We start from the raw sequence: 9867 nt of genomic DNA, 5'->3' as shown, positions 1-9867 counted from the left end.
AATCAAGTATTGATCAGCTGCTCGTCTAGCAGCTCCGTCTCTGTCCGATCGGAGCCACAGTCCCGGGCTCTCCGGTTGCACCGGAACATTCTTGTTGTGTCAGCGAGTCGAGGGCAGGCGTGGGAGACGACAGTAGACGCTGATGTTCTTTTTCTCAGGACACTTCTAACTCCAATTTAGTTTACCAGTCAGTTTGCAAAGATTGATTCTGTCAGAGAAACTTTACTGAAATATTCTTCAGTCATGTTATGTTTCAATCTTTGGTCACATCGCTCATTTTTTTTAAATTCTTTTGTTAGTGAATGCTCACCCTCTGGCTAAGCTCTTTATTTATCAGCACACTAATTGTACACCCTTATTTTCAAAAATTATTAATATTTAACTGTGTCCCTTTTCCTCAAACATGGCTTAAAAACATTTTATTTTCTTAGTTTTAACATATTTTCTAGAGTTAAAATGGTCTATTCCAATATGCTGACTCACATGCACACATTGTTTTTAAACCTTCTGTATTACCTTCCCTTCCTTGCTTTCTTAAACACCTGTTCCTCATTAGAAACTTTGCTCTATCAGCTGTCGGCTCATCCGTCCTCCTGAAGCTTATTAACTCGTTCGCTCGAGCTTCTTTTGTTTTCCTCTGGTTTGTTTAGTCCTGCTGAGTTTGGTTCACCAGCTCCGTCTGGCAGACTCTTGTTTCTGTCTGCTGAAGTTTTTGGGGTTTCTTAATCCTTTTTCTTTGTCTGCTCCTCTTGATGAACTCCCGACAACATGTTGCACAATCTTTCCAAAACACCAGTTGGTGATGTTTCTAAATAGCTTGTGAGGTAAGTTTGATTAACGTGACCTAAATGTTAATAATATATGTCTAAATATACTGCAGAAAATAATCGAAATGAGGAAAACTTTTTTTGATAAAGTTGAATAGAGATTATGTTGATTTCTATTTTGATCATTTAACCCAAATTTTTTTTAAGCGATTTTATTTTAAAAGACCCAAAATGGCAAACTTAATAAAAATAGCAATAATAATACAAAACAGATGTGTCATTTAATTACAAAACATCAACATTTTAGAAAACAGGGTATAATATACACTTGAAATTTTTGTATGTTAAATAAAATGGACAGAAAGTCTAATTACTTTAATATGATTATGGTCCAATAAAATATCTGGATTTGAAGTTAACTCTATGTCACATTAATATCTTTCACAATGCATTCAACTGTTTCTGCTTTTAGTTCAATATTGTTGGGATGGTCATTTCATGATGATGATGATAAGGAGGATGGTGAAAGAAGAGCTGAGCTAAAAGAGAACACTCACCTGTGGTCATGAGCTTTAAGTAACAATGGAACAAATCCTATTTTCCAACAGAAATCAACATTGAGAGTTGTTTGTACTATAAGAGGGCGACACAAACGATGAGAAGCTAATCCCAGGAGATTTGGGGTATAAGGATGTTCAGGTTTCCTTCATAATGACCACTTCGGTGGACATTGTTCAGAGACTACAAGTGCCAACTCTGAAGGGCTTGTGTCTCTAACCAACCGGCGTGCAAAACATCTGTTTTGTGTTTCAACGACAATGTTGCGTTCACCCCTGGAGGAAGAATAAACCTGCCGCTGTTGTCTGAGCCGCACTGACCCAGACAGCATCCTGCACCTCGTCTGTTTCGGTTTAGGAAAACAATCCAGAAAAACTGTCCGACATTTCATCTGATGTTCAGTCCTTCCTCTGTCACAGTCACCACCACGTTTGTCAGTCAGCTAGAGAGTCTGTCACGCTGCAGTGAAACATGCTTCTACAGATGTGCAAGGTTTGTGGCTCCAGGTGCTTCTCTGCAGCATTAAAACAACACTGACTCATCTGCCATTAGACATGAAGCCAAAGCTGAACCTCACACACGCTTATGACACGTGTCAATAATAATCAGTCCGGCGATTAAATCTGTCCTGTTTTTTTCTGTCTATTTAAAAGGCTCACAACAGATTTCATAGCACATACTTTTATAGGAATACATTATCAGTTAAAAGTTTCTATGCAAGGGAAGATCTTAAATGTCCACTATTAAAGTGTCGTAGCAGCATTAGCTTTGTTGCTATGTATTGTTAGCCCAATGTCACGTTCGATCAATAGATTTGACTGAAACAAAATGTTAAAATTGTTTGATATTATCTAATACCTGAAACCTACTCATTAAGGAGACTTTCTAAATTACATTGTAGCCAACCTGCTTGAATTCAGTGGCTGCTAATTAAACGAGGCTTAAACGCCACCATTAGATAGTCAGAGCTAGCATACAGCATCTGCTGCGAGTTGAATGAGCGAGTTAGTGTTGAAGGCTACTGACAAATGGACAATCCATAAGTTGACCAGTCATTGTTTACTTAACCCCCCAAACAATTTAGCAATCCTCAGATATAGCATTTTAATTTATCCTTGTCAATCCACTGTCACCACCCAGCATGCATTGCTCAATTCTTGATCTTGAGGACCGGTTTCAATACACTGGCTACATAGTGGATAGAGTACAACTGAAGGCCTGGAAATGCATGACCCGCCACTGCTTGAATGACATCACACACATGGAATTCATGGGCTGGTTTAGAGTACTTTGAGAAAACTGACCGCCAAAGAGTGCATCGTTTCAGGGTTCATAGCAGGACCATGTACTTGCTGCCAAGACAGCAGCAATACAGCATACAATGATCTTCAACAGAAAAAAAGTTACATAGTGGCAACCTTTTGGCAATGATGGTGCCTAAGACATAGCTTGGAGAATGGGGTAAAAACATAAACTTAATTGGCATTGTTGTTTTTTCAGAATCCTTAAGGAGCTGAATATCGGTAGATGTCGTCCTTGTTTACGTTTGACTTCTTTATCTGGTAACAAGAACTGCTCTTTGTTCCAACAACTGATCGAGGCTCTGATAAGCAGATTTGCAGACTTTACGTTTGGTAGGTCATCAATCTCGCAAGATCAACGACTTTCCTCTTCCTGTCTGTCTACCTTTTTTCTTACCTCGAGTGTGTGCAGATCTGGAGCGCCGACGATCTGCTCTTACATCTGCTGGATCTATAAATGCAGGCAGACAATAACAATACATTTCTGGGGAAACGCATTAACTCTGAGACGGTGCACTCTGGGAACACGTCTGAAGGTTTCCAGATTTCCTCTCCTCTTCCTCCTCCTTAGCTTCCTCCCACCTTCAGGGATCAGTCGCTTCAGCAGGTAATTGAATTAACCGACAACCATGTCCTGCTTCATGTGCATGAGATTACGTTGTGGTTTAAAGACACGGACTCAACACTGTGTCAAATGTTTGCCATCAGAAACAAATGTTCCATTAAATGTGAGTGATGAACTCTCCGGAACTTTGCCTTCCGGAGGACCGACAAATAAGCTTGAAAAACAGACAGAAGGTTTGAGTGATGCCAGCAACGACCGTTCCACAAAGAGTTGATATTTGTGAGTAATTGATTTTCCTTCCGCGTCTTCGTCAAAAAACTCTTTATGAGGACAAGATGTTGGCTCGACAGGAAGTTAGCCGACAAGTTCAAAATGTGCTGAAGCGCCAACATGTGACCAAACTGTCTGGGAGAGTCAGTGTTGATTCAATTAACTCAACTTCATCCCAGAGTGCACGCCAGGAGGTAAAAAGCTGAAATTTTCATATTGGATGAGATTTAAATGATCAGGAGACTTGTTGCCATGTTTATTATATTTATTTTATTCCGAATTCTATTTATTTATTTATTCTGCCAAGTGTCCAATCAGACTAGACATTAGGAAATAATCGTTCAAAACTACATGAAATATAACAAGGCTTATTATTTTTTATAGACAGTTACAGGTTTTTTCTATATTTTTAAAGTCACTTTTTTGTATTATTATGTTAGATATAAAGTGAAAATAATAAGCCTCCCGGAGAACAAACATTTATATTTGGAAAAAATCAAGTTCCAAAGAATATATATTTTTCATCTGTTTGTTTTTCCTAATATACTGTATATAAAAATGTTATCTAACGGTAACCCCGATCGACTTTTATTTTTAAATTGTGTATTACTCTTAGTAAACAATTGATTGACAGTTTAACTGAAACAGGTGCAAATGACAGGAAGAGATTGAAACAAATAAAAGGTTTCATATATTTCTGATTCATTTCATTGCTAAGGAATCAATAAGAAAATGAAATGTACAGTAAGGAACATGATTTTCAGACCCGCTCCGCATTTTCACCAACACCCAACAGTTTCAAACTCTGACTAATACTTACTTCTATTTAATATTGTCCAGTTGATTTTTTTTTTTAGTTTTAAGACTGTTAATTGACTGATGAAGTTTTCAGGCTAAAATGAACAAACAATTTTGAAAGAGTTCCTCAATATTACATAAATTTGCGTCTTCCAAAAGTCAATTTCACAGATGATGGAGCTGCTGGCCCTGTAGCCTCTTTTTACAACAGAAATGTAAAAAAGGCGTTTCAAACCACAAACTACCGAACGTGCGAAGCGGGTGTTTGCGTCAGCTCATTTCTTTTATCCTGCTTCACTAGTGATGACTCAGCACAAAAGGCTGCTGCAATTTAACAGGAAATAAAACATGGCAACATAAAATAGAGAGTTGTAAAATGAATCATGCAAAATAAAGTTGTTTCCAGTTTCTATTTGTCATCCAGTTCCTGTCTCTCTTCCCCACTGTCGCTCATCAAGACGTTTGCAAAACAAGAACACGTTTACGGATCAGTCGAGTGTGGGAAGGAAGTGACCAACACTTCCTGGGTCTCCTTTGGTTCTTCCAAACATTCTTTGGAAAGCCCACTGGCGTTTGTTGTGGTGGGATGTGGAGGTGGGATCAAGGGAACGCACGAGTCAGTGCGGATGTTTTTGGAGAACAAACACTCCCACCTCTTCCAGGAGGAGATCGGAAACACCTTACGCCACAAACTCTTCATCACCGGGAGCTTGATTATGTTTTGGTTAGTGACCAGAAGACACAAATGAATGCAGGGTGGGCAACCGTGAGCGGCCGTCAGACCGGTCTTCAGAAGAGAAATAATAAGTGAATGAAATAAAAACAAATGCTGTAAACATACATTAAAGAGTGATGCTGTGTTTTTCTGGTATTTTTGAGGGTTTGATGTTTGTTGTTAGTACCTGAACCTTTATGACTTTTCTTTACCCCTAAATGTATAGAACATAATTTGATTTGAAACAAAATAATTTAGGTAATGTAGAAGTAATATGCATAAATAATTACATAAAATAAACAATATTTATATGACTTTATTTATTTGATGGGTTATATTTATGAAAAACAGAAAACGTACATAATATGGTCCAGCTTCTGTTTGAGTATTTCTTTTTTTATTTCCAGTAATTTACATTGATTAAAAACAAAATGTTCTTATAGACCAGTTGTTCTAAATACTCCATAAAGATCGTTAATGCAATGCCTGATGGACAAATTTCTGATTATTTTGTTCTAAGAAGTAAACATTTTTATGTCATCACTGTGTTTTTTGATGTTGCATAGATGTAGAGACAACCCCACAACCTGAAAGGCCTTGACAAACTCAGGGCTCTGCCACTGAGCAGCCCTTTATCCACCACAGCAGCCTCAGCCCCAGAGATGTGTACCAGGCCTTCCCCTTGAAAGGTACGTTGGTAGGATCAAAAAAGGTCCTTGAAATATTCCTTCCACCGTTTCACAATGTCTCTAGACAAGCCTTGGCCTGCTGGTACCTATCAACTCATATGCCTCTCTTCTCAGTTTGAAAGCAGGGTCAACCAGTGGTGGCCAGGCGGTGGGGTCCACCAGACGATTCTGGGATGTACACAGTGACAGACACCAGCCACCAATTAACAATTGAGGCACGGAACATGGCCCATTCAGACTCAATGTTCTAAATGTAGTTGAAGCTCTCCTGAAAGCCGGAGTTGAAGGTCCTTCTGACAGCAGACTTTGCCAGACTTTCACAGCGGACCATTAGAATGGGTTTAGGTCTGCCATGTCTGTGCAGCGTCCTCTACCACCATTGAAGCCAACTCGCCCACCCGGTGGTGAATGGCTGACAGCGCCTCTCCTCTCTTTACCTGTTCAAGACTTGTTGCTGCAAGTCAGATCGTCAAACTGCAACCTAGGGTGCCCTGGTGCCCTAAGTTAACATATGGACACCCTTATGCTTCAACTTGGTTTTCATTATGGATAATCTGTGAAGATCCCAGAAGTCCAAAAACAAAGCACCATTCGGGTTCTGATTCAATCTTTCCAATCATGCCCCCTCAGGTCTCAATGTCATTGCCAACATAGATGTCAAAGTCCCTCAGCAGGTTGAGGCAGTTCTCTTAACAACAGTCAGAAACCGTCCCCCCACCCTAAGGCGAAGATGAGCTACCCTCTAGTCTGACATTAAGGAAAAGATATATAAAAGAAATGCTCACATGATAACTTGGTAATGAATAAAACTGAATAATACAATTGAAATGGTCAACAAGAGTTCTTGGTTAGAAACAAAATCGGTTACTTACTTTAGATTTCCTGAGAGCAAAGGTATGCCTAGGGCCACACTATGCGGAAGTTTTTAATGCCATCATTAGTTCCACCGTACCCTCAATATCATTCAAGCCCACTTAGTCCTCAGTATCAAGGAATTTCGTGGACACATTTTAACAACACAACATGCATTTAGCAACACTTAGTTGCTCTGACTCACTCAAACCAGGAAAACTAGTGGCTTGTTTTGGGGGCTTGATGATCATGGTGAGTTGTTTGTTGGTCAGAACCAGATCGAACCACATTTGTCTTTTTATAGACTCTATGAATAAAGAATTTGGAGTTGAGGTTCTATAGCGTACATCCTTTTGTTTACCACTGCTGATGGAGTAATGATTTTTGTATGGAGCCTCTGGGCTTTCAAGTTTCTGGAAGTATGAAACAACCTCTGACGGTGTTGTGTGTGTGTATATATATATTACATTTTATTTACATCCATTACTAGGTTTCTATCCTTAAGGTGGGCTTTTTTCACGCTTGGCTGACATTTATTTTGGTAATAACCTGCGAGGGCAGGTGAATTATGACGCCAGCACGCTTAATTGAAGCGATACAGCATATTTATTCCTCTGCCTCTCCTGTCCCTTCGCTTTAAAGTGGTGTTGGAGTCTCTCCACATTGTTTCCATTTACTGTGATGTATAGACACACCGCTTCAGCCCAACTGCTTTTGATGCAGCAGTGCTGGAGGCGTGAGATAGTTTTCCATGGAGCCGTCCAGAGCCAGAAAAACACACACATAAAGTCCCCAAAAAACATTAGCCAACATGTATTTACACAAGGAGGTAAAAGGTTCACTAGGAGCAATAATTCCTATTTCTTATTCCAGCGCGTCCATGTTTGGGTCTTTATTGTTATCTTTTGTTGATTCTGGATTAATGGAATTACAGCCATTGTTGTTAGTAATCTGCCGGGTAATATGTTGGCTTATACAATTAAAAACATTTATATATGTTAGCGTGATTTAAGACGAAATGCTAACAAACAATAGCTTTCTTAAATTCTATTATGACCATTATTATGAGGTACTTCACAACACACAAAGGAAGCTATTCTAATTGATCATCCATATTGTTTTATGTTATTAAGATTACATCTATTATTTTATGGAGTGGCATAAGTGCTAGAAATAAGAAAATAAAACTGACTGAAAATTGTTTTCCCTTTTCCTTTTTACAATTGATTAAACATCCTCAAAATAGTTTCGCATCAATATCGATATACAACAATGTCAAGGGAACCTTGAGGGAAAGATAATTACCAAAAAAGTAACTTGGCTGAGCCACCAAACCTCCTTTCTCTTCCATTATTGCTTGGAAGATCACAGCGTTATTGAAAAGCCAAGTGAACAATTAGAAAGTTTGGTAGATGGAGCAACATTTTTTTTGGGCCTTTCTGAATAAGTTTGTGAACTATGAAAGGATTCTGTATCAATTCACAGAGATTGATTGCAGTTACTGGGGAAAAAGCAAGTTTCGGGCCTTAAGCATTTTTTTTTCAATATAGTTAACAGGAAGTGGATTTTAAGTTGCAAGAGGGCACGTCGGTGTAGATGTCAATCTGAGCAAAAAATACCATTTATCAAATCTTACCTTAAAGGCTAAATTGAGCTTTTTTTTTTAAGAAACTGGATTGTCTTCTTTCACTACCAACTGATTCTTTTCTTTCTCGGAGCAGAAAAACATTTGTTTTCTCACATATTATCCATCTCTGCATCAATTTCCTGTATCTGGAAGTCCCTGGAATGGAACTATAATCTCCTAAAACGGAGATTCTTGTTGGAACAATTGTGTTTTCAGTTTGATTTATAAATAACCGTGCTTCTAAGAAAATAAACTCAGGGGTATTAACCACAACAACAGTTTCATGACAATGTTTTAACAATAATAAATACACAGGAAGATCTTAACAAGAGATATTGTATTAAATATAAACAAATAAAGTGGATTTATCTATGAAAGATGTTGCTTCCCACCATGAAGTGAAAGTTCGTGCTGGTTCCTCCATACGACCCTGAGCCTGACAATAGGATATAAATATGTGAATGATTAAGGTTTCTGAGTGTTTATCTGTTTTGTAACATTTAAAGTTGTTTTCTTATTTATTGGTAAAGCCTTTGTACTACCAATAGCAGCTTGGACTTTTTTTTACCAGGGCCAGCGCGCAATTAAATCATTTATTTAATTAATTTCATATTTTGAACTGTTACTTTTCATATTCATTTAAAAAATATATACTGTATATATGTCTATTGTATCTAATCCTCATGTTTACCGTGTGTATACTTGCAGTCAACAGAAATGTTAACCTTAAATAAAGCATGCTGGACTTCGTAGATTTTCTTTTTTTTCCACAAATGTATCAAGACATACTCAAGTCAACCTTATAGAGTCAAAAATAATAAACTATTGTATTGACTCAAGAGGAGTGTTGTGTACACAGGAGGAGATTGTGACCGGTGCTTGAACTCCATAAGCACCTGATGTTGAGTGAAAAGTTTCAGTCCTGGACTGAGAGGTGACTGTCCTTACATGCACTTTGAAAACAGAGGAAAAAGGGGTGAAGGGTATTTAGTATGCATCGATGTCCACACACCATCTCCTCTGCAAGTGCTGCTGCCTGTCAGCTTCTATTAAACGCCCTCCCCTCTGAAAACCCTCCCGCAGTCCTCCTCCGGAGTTCCCGGGTTGAGGTCGACGGAGGTTTTTTGCGTGGACTTTGGCGCAACTCCGGACTGTTTTCATTCCATTAACATAATGGGGTCGTCAAGTAGATGTGCGCAGGGTGAGAAACGGCTTTATTTGTCAAGCGTCATGAAGTCCTGGAACAACCTGCCGGCACCTCCAGCACGACTGTTGACTCTGTTCGTATTGATCAGTTGACACGCGCTAATCATGATGAAATGACCGCCAGACCCGTAACCACTGACCCCGTAAGTCGGCCTCATGCATCATAGTTTCACTTAACCGCTGAAAGACAAAGGAGCGCCAGCCGCACAATGGACATCCATCAGCTTCACAGAAACAAGGACGATCCCATTTGGGCTCTCAAGACCGCTCTGCTTGTGTTTGCAGATTTAGGACAGTGAAGGGTGAACTCTTGACCTCTTGACATTGATTTCAGGTGGAGGGCAGATTCTGGACATGATGTAGAGCAGCTGTCCTCGGGGAGATTATGTACCTGGGAGGAGAAAAAGTGAGGGTAAAAATCTCCACCTCTGTGTTCGCCACTGTCGTAGGAGACTGATGAGGCTTCATGATACAGCAACAATTGTGTTGTGATTTTGAAAGGCCACTAGATGGCCCTCT

This window comes from Callionymus lyra, chromosome 7 (genome assembly GCF_982586985.1).
Source record: "Callionymus lyra chromosome 7, fCalLyr1.hap1.1, whole genome shotgun sequence".
Lineage (NCBI taxonomy): Eukaryota > Metazoa > Chordata > Actinopteri > Syngnathiformes > Callionymidae > Callionymus > Callionymus lyra.
Note: the sequence above shows the minus strand (reverse complement) of the source record.